Source organism: Heterodontus francisci, chromosome 22 (genome assembly GCF_036365525.1).
Source record: "Heterodontus francisci isolate sHetFra1 chromosome 22, sHetFra1.hap1, whole genome shotgun sequence".
Taxonomy (NCBI): Eukaryota; Metazoa; Chordata; class Chondrichthyes; order Heterodontiformes; family Heterodontidae; genus Heterodontus; species Heterodontus francisci.
The window spans coordinates 46579247-46598713 of record NC_090392.1 but is presented as its reverse complement, the minus strand read 5'-3'; positions in this window follow the sequence as shown (position 1 = coordinate 46598713).

The window sequence follows — 19467 nt, the reverse complement described above, 5'->3', positions numbered from 1 at the left end:
AGAGCAGAGAAGGCCAGCCAGTGTTCCAGAGCCACCCAGAACAGGAATGGACAGACAGTATTACTGGGCCACCCAGAACAGGAATGGACAGGCAGTATTACAGAGCCAACCAGAGCAGGGAAGGTCAGACAGTGTTCCAGAGCCACCCAGAACAGGGAAGGTCAGCCAGTGTTCCAGAGCCACCCAGAACAGGAATGGACAGGCAGTATTACAGAGCCACCCAGAGCAGGAATGGACAGGCAGTATTACAGAGCCAACCAGAGCAGGGAAGGTCAGACAGTGTTCCAGAGCCACCCAGAACAGGAATGGACAGACAGTATTACAGAGCCACCCAGAGCAGGAATGGACAGGCAGTATTACAGAGCCATCCAGAACAGGGAAGGTCAGCCAGTGCTCCAGAGCCACCCAGAACAGGGAAGGTCAGCCAGTGTTCCAGAGCCACCCAGAACAGGAATGGACAGGCAGTATTACAGAGCCACCCAGAACAGGGAAGGTCAGCCAGTGTTCCAGAGCCACCCACAACAGGAATGGACAGGCAGTATTACAGAGCCAACCAGAGCAGGGAAGGTCAGACAGTGTTCCAGAGCCACCCAGAACAGGAATGGACAGACAGTATTACAGAGCCACCCAGAGCAGGAATGGACAGGCAGTATTACAGAGCCACCCAGAACAGGGAAGGTCAGCCAGTGCTCCAGAGCCACCCAGAACAGGGAAGGTCAGCCAGTGTTCCAGAGCCACCCAGAACAGGAATGGACAGGTAGTATTACAGAGCCACCCAGAACAGGGAAGGTCAGCCAGTGTTCCAGAGCCACCCACAACAGGAATGGACAGGCAGTATTACAGAGCCACCCAGAGCAGGAATGGACAGGCAGTATTACAGAGCCACCCAGAGCAGGAATGGACAGGCAGTATTACAGAGCCACCCAGAGCAGGAATGGACAGGCAGTATTACAGAGCCACCCAGGGCAGGAATGGACAGGCAGTATTACAGAGCCATCCAGAACAGGGAAGGTCAGCCAGTGTTCCAGAGCCACCCAGAACAGGGAAGGTCAGCCAGTGTTCCAGAGCCACCCAGAACAGGAATGGACAGGGAGTATTACAGAGCCACCCAGAACAGGAATGGACAGGCAGTATTACAGAGCCAACCAGAGCAGGGAAGGTCAGCCAGTGTTCTAGAGCCACCCAGAACAGGAATGGACAGGCAGTATTACAGAGCCACCCAGATCAAGGATTTCACCTACTGTCATATGAGTGGCAAGAGTCTCTTTGGCATTTGAAAAGCAGCCTTTAAATGCTTTGTTCAGCTATTCTTCTCACAAATGTTGATGTGTGAGGCATATAACAGTGAACAACATGATCTGCTACAACAAGACTGGCAGGCAGGCCCAGATAATCTATATAATTAGAATTAATTATAGTATATTAACAATATTTTACTGATGGATTCACAGTATGCTAGTTGTACAGTTTTCAGATTCTAGACAGACAGTGATCACACAGGCACTAAAACAATACCTAACTTTATTCACAAAAATCTAAAGGATCTTAGAAGGCAGGTCAAATGAATAAAACACAGAAACAGATTGATCCTGTTAGATCAGTTACTCTTCCTAGTGAAATTGTCTTCAGGATTTTACTAGAAATGGTGAGAAGTGGAACTTTGTACGACAGTGAGGAAAAACACAGAAAAAGGAGTGTTAATTATCAATTTTTACTTAGTGGCCTGGAAGATGACTAAAGACAGTAGCGTGGTCAAATCCAAAGAAGAAAGTTCTTAAAGGTGCTTGTCCTTTAAGATGGGAGGCATCCAGCATTATCCAATTTTATTTCTTGTTTCAGAATATTTCCTGTTGCCATATCGCAACTCATCCATTATGACACAGAAATTTAATTGAGAAGCAAAAACTTAATTCTGGCAAATCTCTTGCATTTTCCATTACTGCAGTAAATACACCCACACAGCACTGGTGGAAGGAAGCAAGTCAAAGCCACCACATGGTATTGATCAACACTTGAAATGAGACGCAAGTCATATCCGAATCACAGTTAAGACTTCACACATTACTTACAATATGTCATTTAAGTGTGAAAACATGTACAGGTGACAGGATATAAAAAGTGACTATGCTCAGAAAAAAGACATGATTCAGGTCAATCAGATGCAGCCAAACATACTAATAATTAAAGGGGAATGAACACTGTAAATGGAAGCTGTGCTCATTCTTATTCTTACTTATCTGTAATTGCTCTCTTTTATGCTTAAGAATTGTGGTTACAGGAAGTCCAGAAGTAGCTGCTTTGTATTGAACTCCCTCAGATATGACAGCAGAGGAGGAGCTAATGATGTCATAGAATCATAGCGGTCAGAGAAATTTACAGCGTGGACGGAAGCCATTTTTCCCGTCATGTCCTCACCAACCAGCAAGCAGCTAGCAAACGTAATTCCACATTCCAGCTCTTGGTCCGTGGCCTTCTAGATTACAGCACTTCAAGTGCATATCCAAGTGCTTTTCAAATGTTTTGAGGGTTTCTGCCCCAACCACCTTTTCAGACAGTGAGTTCCAGATCCCCACCACCTTCTGGGTGAAAAAACATTCCCCTAGAATCCCCTCTAAACCTCCTACCTCTTATTCTAAATCTATGCCCCCTGATTATGGACCTCAACACAGCCTTTCTATCTACTCTAACCAGACCCCTCATAATTTCATACACTTCAATTAGGTCTCCCTTCAGCTTCCTCTGTTCTAAAGAAAAAAACCTAGCCTATCAATCTTTCCTCATAATTAAAGTTTTCCAATCTAGGCAACATCCTTGTAAATCTCTTATGTACCCTCTCTAGTGTAATCACATCTTTCCCATAGTGCAGTGACCAGAACTGCATATAGTACTCCCCAGCTGTGGCCTAACTGGTGTTTTATACAGTTCCAGCATAACCTCCCAGCTCTTATATTCTATGCCTCAGCTAATAAAGACAAGTATCCCGTATGCCTTTTTGACCACCTTAACTACCTGTCCATCCACCTTCAGGGATTTGCGGTCATACACTCCAAGGTCCCGCTGCTCCTCTACACTTCTCAGTATCCTACCATTTACTGTGCATTTCCTTGCCTTGTTAGCCTTCCCCAAATGCATTACCTCACACTTCTCCAAACTGAACTCCGTTTGCCCCTGTTCCGCCCACCTAACTAGTCCATTGATATCTTCCTGCAGAAGCTTTCTTCTTCATTATCAACCCCACAGCCAAATTTTGCATCATCTGCAAACTTCTTAATCATACCTCCTACACTCAAGTCCAAATAATTCATATATACCACAAAATGTAAGGAACCTATAATTGTGCCCTGCAGAACCCCACTGGAAGCAGCCTTCCAGTCACAAAAATACCCATTTCCCATTAATTACCCTTTGCTTTCTGCCTCTGAGCCAATTTTGAATCCAACTTGCCTCTTTGCCTTGGATCCCATGAGCTTTTACTGTCATGACTGGTCTGCCATGTAGAACCTTATCAAAAGCCTTGCTAAAATTCTTGTAAACAACATCAAATGCATTACCCTCATCAACCCTCCTTGTTACCTCCTGAAAAAATTCAATCGTGTTAGTCAGATATGACCTTCCTTTAAAAAATCATTTCTGACTGTCTTTGATTAATCTGTACCTTTCTAAAGGAAGATTTATTCTATCCATCAGAACATCTTCCAATAATTTTCCCACCACCAAGTTTACAGCCTGAGTGGCCTGTAATTACAGTCTATCCCTTACTCCCTTTCTAAACAATGGTACAATGTTAGCTGTCCTCCAATCCTCTGACACCACAGCTATACCAAAGAGAATTGGAAAATGATGGTCAGCTCCTCTGCTATGTCTTCTCTCGCTCCCCTTTAATAGCCTTGTATACCTTTCATCTGGGCCTGGGTATTTGTCCACTTTCAAAGATGTTAAACCCCTCAATACTTCCTCTCTCACTATGTTAATTTCATCTAATCTTTCACATTCCTCCTCCCTGATTGTAACATCTGTATTGGCCATCTCTTTCATGAAAACAGACACAAAGGCCAGAATTTTACGCCGCCCCCTCCCAAAGAGCAGGCTGGTGGTGGTGTGGGGGGAGGGGGGTATGGGGGGCAGGAAATGGAGTGGGAAGCTCAGGGAGCCCTTCCTGACATGCTCCCACCTCGCCGCCATTTTACGTGGGATGCTGGCGGCGAGAAACGGCCCGCCTGTCCCAAGCCAATCGAGGCCCTTATGTGGCCATGTAACAGACACTTAAGAGCCTCCACCTGCTGCCACAGGCATTTTACCATTGGCAGGCAGGTGGCCCAGGCCTGACAAAAGCCAACTGTAAAAAGTAGGCGCCCTTCTGACGGCCTGCGGCGGGGCAGCTAACCCTAACCCTAAACTTAACCCTAATCCTAACCCATTTGCCCAATGGAGGGCCAACCCCGCTGCCCCAATGCCCAACATGTCCCCCCCCACTCCCCCAGTCGACGCCCCCCACCCCTTGCCTCACCGGGGCCCAACCGATTACCCCCGGTGAGGCTCCAAAAACTTACGTCTTTTCGGTCCTCTTCATCATCTTGATCTTGAAGCTGGGTTGCAGTCCCAGCAGTGACCACTGCTCCTGGTGGCACTGCTGGGATTAAGAGCTGCCAGCCCACTGATTGTCCGGCAACTCCATGAGTTGGGACTTCCTGTCTCAATGAGGTGGAAGTCACGCCTAAGACCAATTGAGGGCCTGGGGACTGTAAAATTCAGTCCGGATTCCGAGGCCCGGTGGAGGCAGGTTCACTACCAACTTTTCAGTCAGTGGACGACTCCCGTCCAAAAAGCACAAAATTCTGGCCAAAGTATTCATTAGGAACCATATCAACGTCCTCACACAGCTTGCCCTTATGATCCCTAATGGGCTCTGCTCTTTCTTTAGTTATCCTCTTGCTCTTTGGGTCTTCCTTCATTTTACTTGCCAATATTTTTCCATGCCCTCTCTTTGCTTTCCTAATTTCCTTTTTAATTTCCCCCCGTACATTCTTTATATCCGTTAGGTTTTCTCTAGTATTGAGCCCTTGTTATCTGTCATAAGCTTGCCTTTTTTCCTTTATCCTCTCCTTTAAGCCCCTTATCATCCAGGAGGCTCTGGATTTGTTTGTCCCACCCTTTTTCTTTAAGGGAACATACTTTTTCTAAACTGTCACTGTTTTGTCCTTGACTGCTTCCCACTGATCTGGCACTGATTTACCTTCAACTAGCTGTTTCCAATCCACTGAAGCTAAATCGAATCTCAACTTAGTAAAATTAGCTTTTAATGAATCGTGAACTTTTATTCCATATGTCTTTGTCCTTTTCCATAACTACCCTAAATCTAACTGAATTCTGATCACTTCCACCAAAGTGCTCCCCAACTGTTATCCCTTCCACCTGCCCTGATGTATTCCCTAAAATGATGCCCCGAAACTCCCCCTGTCCTGTGGGGCTTGCTATTTACTGGCTCAAAGAGTTCTCCTGAATGCATTTTGTGAATTCTACTCCCTCTGTGCCTTTCACTCTAATTTTATCCCAGTTAATATTAGGGTAATTGAAATCCCTCACTATTACAGCCCAATTTCCTTTGCACTTTTCGGAGACTTGCCTACATATTTTCTCTTCTCACTCTCTCTGACTATTTGGGGGTCTATAGTACACCCCCAGTAGTGTTATTGCCTTTTTTTTGTTCTTCGGTTCAACCCATATGGCCTCATTTGACAATCCTTCTACTATATCATCACTCCTCTCAGCTGTAATTGTTCCTTTAATCAATATTGTAACACCCCTCATCCTTTTTATCCCTCTCTCTATCTCATCTGAAAACCATGCAACCAGGAATGCTGAGCTGCTATTCCTGCCCTTCTTTCAGCCATGTCTGAGTAACAGCTATAATAGCATACTCCCATGTGTCAAAATGCGCTCTCAACTCACTGGAACAGAACTTCAGAAGAGATTATAGAACAGAGATAGACATTGGTCATTATTGTGCAAGAAAACAAGAGGAAAAAAACAATCAGTTTCAAAGGGCTAAGCCCTGCACCTCAACGCCATTTTGACCCGGGACGATTTACATGTGGCCAGGGGAATCATCTAAGGAGGCATTAGATCCTTTGTTTTTGTGAATGGGATACTTAACGCCTGTTTTAGAACCCCGTAGGGAACTGGCATGCTCTGATCGGAGTCGGCACTGAGCCTGCACTGTTAATGTTCTGCTGGCGTGGATGTGGCCTAGCAAGCGGCTGCCACCAAAAGAAAAGTAAAACTTATTTAAATTTTAATATGGAGCTAGGAGGAGTAGGATCTCTCCTCCCGGGTTCACAGCATCCCTGAAGGCCACAATCACAGCTGTCTTCTGTGCAATATCCGCCCTCAATATTGCCCTAGCCATGGGACTCACCCTGAGGACCACTGTTGGTGAGGCAAGTGGCCTAAAATTCTATCCTCTTGAAAGGGCAACTTACCAGTGGAGGTGTAAACAGGTGCTGGCAGCTTGCCCTGAATATTTAGATAAGGCCTGAAGCTGACCCAAACTGGGTTTCTGTGTGACTGCCCACACAGCACCAAGACGAGATCCAAAAAGGGGCCGAGAATAATTTCTGCTCCCATGAATTTGCAGTGTCATATGAAAAAGAATCTTTTCATTCTTTCATTGCAATATATTCATATCATAGAATCATAGAAATATACATCACAAGAGAAGGCCAGTCGCCCCATTGCGTCTGTGCCAGATATTTGAAATAGCTGTCCAATAGTTCCACTCCCCTCTTCTTTCCCCCGAGCACTGCAAATGTTTCCCCTTCAACTATTTATACAATTTCCTTTTGAAACTTATTGAATCTGCCTCAAGTATTCACCCTTCATTGTTTTACTAGCTTAGAAAGTAGATCACACTATGCCTGTTTTTATGGGCATGAAACAGGTGCCTAAAGCTCCAACATGGTGAGCAGTGTATGTGTGTTCATTCTGCTTAGGCCATATTAGTTAGGGTTCCTCCATAGGCATTCAGGGTGTAATGATGTTAGTTCATAGCAAATGCAAATAGAGAGCCAAATACATCTTTGAGGACCCCTTCGCCTTTGATTGTGACTGACCGCGACATGCATGGCACTGCATGGCTTCAGGCATTTTCAGCCAGACCAGTGGCCCTTAAAGCAACTGCTGGAGGTTGCCATTCGAAGAGAAAGTTTTAAACTCTTCCATTTACCTTATCGTGAACATAGGAAGAGTGGGAGTGCTCCTCTTGGCTGTACATTAAATCCACGATCTGCTGCCGGCTACTGTTCACTCTTCCCTGCCCTCCTGATAGCTCCCAACTTAGACACTGCTGAGTACCTGATCTGCCATCCGCACTGGCTGAATTTCCTTCCTCTCCATGACTGGAGTGCTTTCTCCGAAGCCATGACTGGTGCCTGCAACTCATTGAAAATAAGCAAATGAGACTGGAGGAACAATTTGCTGTGGCATTGCCAGTAGCCTCATTCGGTGATTGCATCGTGTGCAGCACTGGAATCATTGCCCGTTTTAGGAGTTGTCCATTTTCAAGGCCAATTTCTTCTATTTCTTGAATTATCCTTTCCACCAGTTGACTGTGATATCTGTGACATCATTTCACTGATACTCCTCTCTGTTTTTACCCTCCCTCTCTCCTTTCCCTGATCCTATTATTTATTTTTTTAAATTGATGAAGGGCACAATTCCAACCTTTGACTGTCTTCACTCTAGAGTTGCTGACTTACCAGTTGTTTGCCTCCAGCTTTAAAAGAAAATTGAGTTAGCTGACACGATTTATTTTTCAATGCTGCCAGTTCCAAACTGGAAAGTGATAAATATCAATAGGTTTGTGAAGCTAGTTTGAGTCACCATCTTGAATGTTTTCAGTTACCTGGATTTCTTCCTCTTGTCATGTTAGATTTTCCCTCATCACTGTTACACGCCAACTCTGGCTCAAGAGTTGAAGACCTTCAGAACTTCAAGGCTGCATGGCTCGGGTAGTAGAGGGCATTCTAGGAGATGTTTCATCGTTTGGGAGTCACAGTTGACAGAATTCATTTGGCTCTATCCCCACTTCTACATAAGGGCTTTGTAGCAGCCGACACCAACCCTGAGGGGATTCAGATGCAGCCAAGTAGGCCATGTTTCATTGGCTCCTGATGGGAGGGATTCCTTTGGGTCATTAGACAACTTGTGTGCCTTCATCTATAGATGTGTTGACCAACCAGCAAGGCAGCAGCTGTGGGGGTTATAGTCTAGGGGCTGGACAGCATAGTATCACACGAACAATCCTTTGATATAGTAGAAAAATCCCTTGGCAACTAGCTGAACTAACCAACTGCTATATGATTAATCATTTGCAGGCCAACCCTGAAAAGACAGATCAGTTCTTTTCATCTTAGGGATAGGGATGCAAAGCCAGAACTTAACATACATTGGTATGGGAGAACACTGGCACACAACCTTAAGTCAGTATAACTTGGAGTAATGTTAGATCGCACCCTAAGCTTCAAAGGTCATGTCATCAAAGTAAAGGCAAAGGTGGCAGCTAGAAACATCATCTTAAGGAAGTTGGCCAACTCTAAATGGGGAACTGACCTGAGAACATTACAAACAATTGCCCTGCCCCATGCTACTCAGCAGCTGAATATGCCTGCCCAGTCTGTGAACGTTCTCACCATACAAAGAAGTTGGATCCTGACCTCAACCTAACTTACAGAGCCAATACTGGCTGCCTGAAACCTACTAAGGTGGATGATCTGTACCTGTTTGCTTGTATTGCTCTACCCACCATAAGGAGGCAAGTTACATCAAGAGTCGAATGCACAAAGCAGTCCAGTGACACCTGTCATCTTCTCTTCCAAAAAGAGCCAGCAATAAAGTTACCTGGTGATGTATGGCTATAACATTTATAACGTAAGAAACTTTTTAAAAAATTAAACAATTCAACAGCAACTTGTATTTCTCCACCACCTTCAATTGTAGAAATGTCTCAAGAGACTTCACTGAAAGAAGAACTTGCATTAATGTAGCAACTTTCATGACATCCCAAAGCACTTTACAGCCAATGAAGTACTTTTGAAATGTAGTTAGTGTTATAATATAGGAAACATGGCAGCCAATTTACACAGCAAGCTCTCACAAATAGCAATGTGATAATGACCAGATAATCTGTTTTTGTGATGTTGATTGAGCGATAAATATTGGCCTGGACACTAGGGATAACTCCCCTGGTCTTCTTCAAAATAGTACCAGTGAACCTTTTATTTCCACCTTAGAGAGCAGATCAGGCCTCAATTTATCATCTCAGTTGAAAGATGACACCACCAACAGTGCAGTACTCCCACCACACTGTCAGCCTCAGTTCTTGTGCTCAAGTCTCTAGAGAAGGACTTGAACCTACAAGCTCTGATGCAGAAGCTCACTGAGTCACAGATAACACAGAGCTGTAAAACATAAATGAATGCCAAGAAAAAAAAGACGTTAAGAGGGGTGCCTAAAAGCTTGGTCAAAGAGGTAGGTTTTAACAAAGGCTTTAAGGGGAGAGGGAGGTGGAGAGGTAGTGAGGTTAGGTAGGGAATTCCTGAACAAGGGACCGAGGCAGATGTAGGCACAGCCACTAATAATGGGGTGAAAGAAGGAGGGATGCATAAAAGGCTAGTATCAGAGGAGAAGGAGTTCAGTGTTGGGTGGAGGAGGTTTGTAGCACTGGATGATGTTACAGTAATACAATGAAGGATAGAAAAGACCCTGTGGTCCATCCAGCCAGTTCAACATAATTGTGATACCTTGTGTATCACAATATATACACTTTCCAACCCACCCAAAATCAAGTGATCTCCAGGGAGAGGTGAAAAACTAGATAAAAACCCAAGCCAATTGGGGGGAAACCTCTGGGAAATTCATCTCTGACCACTTAGGCAATCAAAACTAATCTGGGAGAATACTTTGGCCCTGATAATTCCTTACCTATCTTTTATGCGAGGTGAGCTCTGCCAAGCCAGAAACAGGTCCAGCTCTTGCTTGAAGGAATTTAGCGAATCAGTGTCCACCACAAGAGAACGCAGTCTGTTCTAGAGGTCCACTATTCTCTGAGAAAAGAACCATCTTCTGACATCTAACCTAGATCTGGCTTTGTACAAGTTGAAATTGTGATTCCTGATTCTTTTTATACTGTTTAATGGAAACAAACATCAACGTGAACACAATCTATTTCCTTCACCATCTTATAAGCCTTGATTTGATTATATCTAAGTCTATGCTTCTCCAAAGTGTAGATTTCCAGCTCTTTTAACCTATCTTGATAACTGAGATGATTTAAATTGGGAAACAGTCTGGTGGCCTTCCTCTACTCCCTATCCAAAGCCTCAATATCATGTGAGGGGACCAAAAGTGGACAAAGTGTTGTGAGATCTTGTAGAAGGAGAGGTGAAGCCACGGCAGGATGAAAACTTAAAACTTGAGGAATAAATCAGTGATGATTGAGTGGGACTTGGTGAGGGATAGGAAACGAGCAGTAGAGTTTTGAATGAAATGAAGTTTACAGAGCATGGAGGATGACAGCCTGACTAGGAAAATGTTGGAATAGTTGAGTCTGAAGGTGACAAAGGCATGAATGAGGGTTTCAGCAACAGATGAGCTGTGGCAGTGGTGAAGGTGGCCGAATTTACAAAGATAAAAGTAGGAGGTCAGAATAAATTACTTGTTCTTACTCTCAGAACTTCTTGTTCAGTCTTGCAGAATTCCAGAAAACATTCTCTGCAAGAGCCTTATTCTGAGTCGGGATTACAGTATTCAATTTGGAATGGTTACTTGGAGCATCAGATACTAAATTGGATTTGTCGTGTGTTTCTTTAGTTCCTTTTGATTGGCTGTGATCCATGCCATTCACTGTAAATTCCTCTCTTCTGCATTGCAGGTGTCTCACTCGGACCGATGACCCTTTCCCTGAAATTCATGGACACCAACAAGTACTGGAGCAGAGGGAGAGAGAGTGAATAATACCATGATTTATTATTGACAAGTAGACAGCAGGGCAGGCCAGAAATTGCTGTTTGCCAGCCTTGCCTTTTCCTTGCCTATCTTTGGAAAAGTGTGGGTGCCAATAAGGCAAAACAATTGTTTTGTACAAAAATAACAAAACAAAAAAATCATGATCTTTCGGACTTTGAGCAAAATTATTCAAATAATTTTACACAAAGCGTTGTTTATAAAGTAGTTGCGTTCACTAACCATCCAAGAGATAGAAGCCCTGACTGTAACTTGTGACAGGAATCAGATGAATAGAGGCCGAGGTGAGCATTAAACCACCCTGACCTCAGCAGCATGTGAACTGAGAGATTTGAACTCCCTCACCTCATCCCCATGTCACTGGCCAGAAGCAGTAGCACGATGTTGGGCTGCAGGAGACTGTCAATGAGGATCAGAGGATTGATCCTGATACTCAACCGAGAAAGGGGAGCCCACGGAACAGGATGTCTAAACATTCCTTGTAGAGCCTGGAAAAGCACCCTTGCTGCTCAAGCTTCCCAAGGAAAATTAAAAACATAAATAAAAAGAATTGCATTTTTGGGCCTCTCCTGACCCCGAATTCTTTTCCTAATATGTTCGCTTAGCAGGAAAACCACAACCACTTCCACACTAAAGGAGCCAATTTGCCTATTTAATGAAGGACCCTGCTGGTTTCGAACAGGTGCTCATCTTGTCTGCTCAGAAAAGCCGGTTGGATCACAATCTGCAGAATTTAAGGGAGATGTTGTTAAAATTGCCCCTCGTATCTTTGGACAAGAGAGAGTCAGAGAGAGAGAGAGAGAGAGCCTGAGGGAAATCAGTGCTGGATCCCCACAGATAAAAGCAGGGAGTCAGCAGGCATCACAGAGAGAGAGCCTGAGGGAAATCAGTGCCGGAGACCCACAAGATAAAAACGATGGCAGGGAATCAGTGGGAGTCAGAGAGAGAGAGAGAGAGAGAGTGAGAGCATGAGAGAAAATGGTGCTGGAGACCCAAAGATAAAAGTGATGGCAAAGTGTCAGAGAGAGTGAGCCTGAGAGAAAACTGTGCCAGAACCCACAGGTAAAAGCGATGGTGGGGAATCAGAGAGGGCACTGGGAGAGTAAATTAACAAAACAAAAGGAGTGACATCACAGGACAACAGGTAGGAGATTGGTTATTCAGAGAGCCTTGTGGTGAGGAGGGAGTGTAGCTGAAGGAGCTCAGGGACAGAACTGCAGAGTGGAATGAACGTATTGGAGAGCAAGATTTTTAAAAACTAAAAGTATTTGTCAGCACAAGGGAGGGTGCTGACTGGTGAGTTTTTTTATAGGTCTCTTATTTTTTAGTTAATTTCTGTTGAGTTCATTTAGTCTAATAAATAGAGGCAAAGATCCTCATTCCTGTGAAATGCACATCCTGTAACACGTGTGAACTCTAAGAAGCTTCCCGTATCCTGGACAACTACATGTGCCGGAAGTATTGTCAGCTGGAGGAGCTCGAGCTCTGGGTTTTGGAGCTTGAACAGCAGCTGGCATCACTGAGGTGCATCTGTGAGGCTGAGAGCTATCTGGATAGCACATTTATGGACGTGCTCATCCCACAGCTTAAGGGTATGAAGGCAGACAGGAAATGTGTGACTGCCAGGCAGTCAAGGAGGACCAGGCAGGCATCTCACTCGCCAACCAATATTCAGTTCTGAATACTGGCAAGAATGATGGTTCCTCTGGGGAGTGGTTCCAGAGCCAAGTCCACAGCACCATGACTGACTCAGCTGTACAGGGGGCCAGGAGGAAGATTGGAAAAAGAATAGTGATAGGAGAGTCTATAATTTAGGAACAGATAGGCGTTTCTGCAGCCACAGACGTGAATCCAGGCTGGTATATTGCCTCCCTGGTTCAAGGATCAAGGATATCTGAAGGGGGGAGGGCAATCAGACAGCAGTTGTGTTCCATATCGGTACCAACAATATGGGTAGAAAGAGGGATGAGAGCCTGCAGGCATATTTTAGGGAGCTAGGAATGTAACTAGCAAGCAGGACCTCAAAACTAATAATCTCCAGATTATTCCTGGTGCCACACATTGGTTGGCATCCTTCCCTCTATGAAAGATTATGGACACGTAGCAAACAATCCATTTCAGTGAGGTGTCTTCTCTTGGTGCACCTTTGCTGTTGGCTTTGAAGGCCAATCCTTGAGAGGCAGGTTCTGCCACAAGTGCTGCATGTGAAGCTGTCAAGTAACACTGTGAGTTGTTGTTTTTGACGTTAGTGCCTGTTGCTAAGCTGCTGCTGCAAATGCATGATGGTGGTAGTGAACACCAGTCCCAGGATGTGTCGCCATTTCCATCTGTCGCCAGCTAGTGACTCCCAAGTGAAATCGTCGACATTTAGGGCCTTCATGTCATGTTTGCAAGCATCCTTGAAGCAGAGCTTTGGGTACCCCATTGGTCGTCTGGCCCCGGCAACCTTACCATACAGAAAGTCCTTGGGTATGCGACCATCATCAATCCTGCGGACATGTCCGATCCACCGAAGCTGCCTCTGTTTGATTAGTGCCAACACACTTGGGAGCTCTGCCTTTGAGAGGACTGCCACATTTGTGATTTTGTCCTGCCAGGATATACCCATAATGTGCGGTAGACAGTGAAGATGGAAATTATTGAGCTTCTTTTCCAGGTAGCTGTAAGTCACTTATGTTTCACAGCCATACAGCAAGGTGCTGAGTACACAGGCCTTATAAACCATCAGCTTTGTCCGAAGGGTCAGCTTGGTGTAATCCCATGCACGTTTCGCAAGTTGGCCGAAGGTGGTAGCTGCATTCCCTATGTGTGTATCGAGCTCTGCATCAAGGGACAGATTGTAAGGGGGCCTGAGGAATAAAGGCCCCCTCGACATGAAATATGTAAAAGGGGTCTGGGGTATAAAGGCCACCTTGGAAAAAAAAAATTTTAAAAAGGGACAGATTGTCTGTCACCGTGGACCCAAGGTATCGGAATTTGCTAATCACTTCCAGTGGGGTGTTATTTAGTGTGATCAGGAGCGGAGATGCAATACCTTGTCCCAATACCATGGTTTTCTTGATGCCTATAGTCAAGGAGAACAATTCCAGGCATGGGAGAGACAGTCTTTGTTTCTGTGTGAGCTACTGGCACGTCATCATCAGCGTAGAGGAGTTCTCTGATCAGGACGTGATGTGTTTTTGTCTTTGATTTCTACCTTGATAGAATGTAAAGCTTGCTGTCTGACCTAGTGTGCAAGTAGTCGCCTTCCATATCTGCAGGGAAGGTGAAGGTCAGGAACATGGAGAAGAAGATTCCAAACAGAGTGGGGGCTAGGACCCAACCCTGTTTCACTCCATTCTTTATTCTGAATCTGCTGGATGTGAAGCCATCAAACTGTACAGTGCAATGCATGTTGTCATGGAAGGAGCAGTTGAGACTGAGGAGCTTCAGAGGACACAATATTTCCAAAATCGTGTTCAAAGCCCTGCTCTGCTGACAGTGTTGAATGCCTTAGTGAGATCTACAAAAGTAGGGTAAAGGGGTATATACTCGGTTCCCTACATTTCTTTTGTAGCTGGCATATGGAGAAGATCATATCTGCAGTAGATCTGCTGGCATGGAAACCCCACTGTGCTTCTGGGTACACTCGGTCTGCAAGTAAATGGAGTCTTTTAAGTATGACCCTAGCAAAGGCATACCCTGCAACGCTAAGGAGTGAGATGCCCCTGTAGTTGTTGCAGTCTCCTCTGTCGCCTTTGTTTTTGCATAGTGTAATGATTTTGACATAATGCATCTCCTGTGGAACAAAGCCTACTTTCAAGCAGAGAAGAAGGTCATAAAGGTGTGGCAATAGATGGGACTTTCCGTGCTAGAGCAGTTCGGCTGGGATTTTGTCCTTGCCCTTCTGTTCGCTAGGCAGTCTATGGCATTCTCGAGCTCTAGTGATGAGGGTTCTTCATCTAACCCATCCATGACAGGAAGTTGCGGGAGAGCATCAAGCACAGATTAGAAGATGTCCGACTCACAGGAGTACAGCTGACAGTAGTGTGCAGCCCAGCGGGACATCTGTTTACTTCTGTCAGTCAGTACTTCACCATCTGCCGACTTCAGGGGAGCAGCTTTGGTGATGGCAGGGCCAAGCATGTGCATTTCTTGTGTGCATAGAAATAGGAGGATAGAACAGATGAATGCATGGAGCTGGAGAGATGGTGCTAGATGGAGGGCTTTAGATTCCTGAGACACTGGGACTAGTTCTGGGGGAGATGGGACCTGTACAGGCCGGACGGGTTGCACCTCAACAGGGCCGGGATCAATGTTCTTGTGGGGCAGTTTGCTAGTGCTGTTGGGGCAGGATTAAACTAACTTGGCAAGGGGATGAGAACATTAGAGAGGAAAAACAAGGTACACAAATGAGTGAGAGAGACAGAAAGCACTAGAGTAAGAAATAGTAAAGGTATTAAGTGAGATAGGAGTAAGAGGGAATGAAATAAGGTCTAAATTAGGTTTACTGTGCATGTATGTGATTGCATAAAGTGTGGTAAATAAGGTTGGGAAGCTGCAGGTGCAGATAGCCAAGTGGGAGTATGATGGTGTGGCAATAACAGAGACCAGGCTCAAAAATAGAGCAGGCCTGGGTGTCAAACATTGCTGAATACAAGGGGCTGGATCTTTGTTACAGAGGCGGGAAGCAGGAACTGGTTTTGGTTTTGAGTCAGAAACCCGCTGCCAGTGGGAAACTGATTCAGATTGCAATTTTCAAATGGGTAAGCACTAAATTGGCAAACAGACGGATTTCATGTCCACTTAGAGCCAGTGGGGCTGGGGATGGCAGTGCGTCAGATGAAGTGTGGGGCTCATGTAGATTCCCCACGGCAGCCATCACTGAGGCCGCTGGTTGTTCTGAGGGAGAGATCTGCGTTTTGTGCCAAAACCTTCCACTGCACCAGAGGGAAGCGAGATGTCACAGGGGATCGGGAGGCCTGGCACTAGGGGTTGGGCAGACCCTTGCTTCATCGATGTCAACCTGGATCTAGTACTGCAGGCCGAGGGAAAGCAGGGAGATTCTTTTCCAAGAGGGTGGCAGGAGGAGGCCATTTCGTCGTGCAGCAGGGGCACCTCTTTGATCAGTGTCATCCCCCTCCGCCCTGCTTCCTCCTCCTTTCTTACCTCCTACTCTTCCCCCAATGAAGTATCTCCTTACAGGGCCTCACGGTTCTCAAGCTCCACCCCTCTCTGGAGCCTCATGTAATGCAGAGCGCAGCAGACCACCACAATGACTGAGGAGGGTATTGAAGAGTGCCACCTGACTGATCCAGGCTTCGGAAACACATCTTCCGAAGCCCAATGGCCTCCTCAATGGTTGGCCTGCGAAGTAGGTGGTGTTGATTGTATCGCCTCTGTGCCTTTGCCTGGGGCTCCTGTAGAGGGGTCAGTAGCTATCTCTTCAAGGGAATTCCTTTGTCCCCTTGGATCCATCCACACACTTTGTGGAATGGGGTGAAGTATCGAGGCAGCCTGGACTGGCGGAAGATAAAGGAGTCATAGAGTAGACAGGAAAGACCTGTTTCCCCTAGCAGAGAGGTCAATTACCAGGGGGCACAGATTTAAGGTGATTGGTAGAAGGATTGGAGGGGACATAAGGAAAAACTTTTTCACCTAGAGGGTGGTGGGTGTCTGGAATTCACTGCCAGGAATGGTGGTGAAGACAGAAACCCTCAATCCTTTTAAAAGGTACCTGGACATGTACCTGAAGTGCTGCAACCTGCAAGGCTATGGACCAGGCACTGGAAGGTGGAATTAGATAGGGCGGCTAGTTTTTCAGCCCGCACGGACATGATGGGCTGAATGGCCTCTTTCTGTGTTGTAATTTTTCTATGGTTCTATGGGTCATGGCAGCTTCCCAGATAGTGAACGCACGTATGGAGGAAGCTCTTGGATCAGTTGGACATTGAGTGAACAAAAGCCCTTCCTGTTGATGCAACTCACTGGCCGGCTGCTGGCAGTCTTGATGGCCACATAAGCACAATCAATGATGCCCTGCATGTGGGGGAATTCCAGCGATGGAGGCGAAACCCAATATCCTCCGTCCCTGCATAGGTCCAACTGTGTCAAAGTGGATGTAGTTCCCTGCCCTCCTGAAAATGTCATCTGTGAGTGCCTGATTGTCTGGTGTGCTGTCAACTGTGAGATGACACCGAGGTCCACAACTGATCCCTGGAACTACACAGTTGCATGAAAGTTTAGGGAAATGAAGACCTTGACAGCTGCAGGTAAGGGACTGCCATGGGGGCTGTGAGGCCTCAGGTCATTGTGGATCAGAGCACACAGGTCCAAAACCATGTGCCAGGATAGGCGCAGTCTCCTACAGCAATGGCGCTCAGTCATTTGCAGGTAGCTGACTCTTTTGCTGTGCACCCAATGTCATGGGTAGTGCCTTTCTCCCCTTGCAGCCCCCCACTGTGCTGCTGTAGCCTTCTGATGTCCAGGAAGTTGCAACTGCTGCAACATATCCTAGCTGCTCTGTCCATTGTCACAGTCGCTTATTTCCATCTGAACTCCCGCAGCTTGGCTTTTTCATTCACCAGGCCTTCCCCTGCCAACCCCAGCTGCCCAAGTGAAGCCAGCAGCCTCTGTTACCAGTGATACATAAGCTAAATTAGCCTAATGAGAATAAATTCACCCGTTCCAGTGTGGTGGATAGTTGAATCAGCTGGGCACTGGGACTCTGCAGAATCCATTCAACTGAGTGCAGCCACAAGTTCTCAGAAACAATGTGGCTCAATAAAAGCTAGTTGCAAATACTCACCATCCTTGCAGGTAGAACACTGGGAGCAATCTTATTTTGTTCATCATGGTCTTTACTGCCGCTCGCTGCAAATGTTTTTGCACTTCAATTGTTGCCAAAATCAATGTTATAGGGGAGGAACTTGTAAAGAAAGGCAGACACCAAGATGGCCAGATCATATATTTAATTACATCATCACGCACTGGGCATGCTCATAACATAGGAATACATTACAGGTGGACATGACCCTCAAATGTCGATTAGTCACTCATGAGGGAAGCCTTACCTTGGCAATGCGTTGTAGGTTTTCCCTGGCCTGTTCCACCAACCAAGATCCATACATTACAGCCACATCATTTTGTGCAGCCTTGTTGAAGGTGTTACAGTTTTCTTTTAAAATCCGATTGATTGTTTTGCATGGGATTCGAGCTATTTGACCACATCCTCTAGGTGTATGGTCATGACTTGGTCCTCCTGTAATTCTCCCAGTTCTAAAGTATTCATTTTGTTCAAAAGTTTCCTTAAGCACTTTTTCACCATCTTGCCTGAGCTTTCAAAAATGATTAAATCAAGGGTATTACCTAGGGAAGTACCAGTATTGAAGATAGTGACAACATCACTCAACAAGCTACACTGTCGTCTGATGTGTCTCTCCGCACTGTCGTTTTCCTCAGCATTCTTAATTGACTCAGTCTCATTTAATTTAAAAGGGCGGCACAGTGGCGCAGTGGTTAGCACCGCAGCCTCACAGCTCCAGCGACCCGGGTTCAATTCTGGGTACTGCCTGTGTGGAGTTTGCAAGTTCTCTCTGTGTCTGCGTGGGTTTTCTCCAGGTGCTCCGGTTTCCTCCCACATGCCAAAAGACTTGCAGGTTGATAGGTAAATTGGCCATTAGCAATTGCCCCTAGTATAGGTAGGTGGTAGGGAAATATAGGGACAGGTGGGGATGAGGTAGGAATATGGGATTAGTGTAGGATTAGTATAAATGGGTGGTTGATGGTCGGCACAGACTCGGTGGGCCGAAGGGCCTGTTTCAGTGCTGTATCTCTAAAAAAAAACTAATTCAGTGGTAGCATTAAACCCATGATGATCCTGGAAATCAATAATAAGAGCAAACTACTGCAAATGATGGAAATCTGAAATAAAAACAAGAAATGCTGGAAATACCCAGCAGGTCTGGCAGCATCTGTGGAGAGAGAAGCAGAGTTAACGTTTCAGGTCAGTGACCCTTCATCAGAACTGGCCCTGGAAGTCAATGAGATACAGAGTTTCCAGATCGGTTTCTGCTAGAGTATCGCTGGTTCTTTCCCAAAATTCCTCAATCAACTTGAGCATCAACCTTCATACAATTGCACGGTTTTAGGTTTACACTACTTTGGCATCCCTAATCCTATTAAATTTACAATTACCGGTGTACCCTCATGATGAACAATGTGATATAGAACCTTTCGGATGGGGATTATTACTAGCCCATTGGTTGGTCCTGGAGTATGTTTGGGACAACTCTCTTGAGGTTTCTGCATTACATTTGCGGGGAGAGGGGGTTTGGAGGCAGATCTTTAATTCAACTTCCTGTATAGTCCCTTTATGCATTCTCACACCAGATAGGAGTCAGTGTGCATGTGATTATAATTTATCCTCTAAAAACTCTTACACTTTGGGGGCACCATAATCAGAATTGC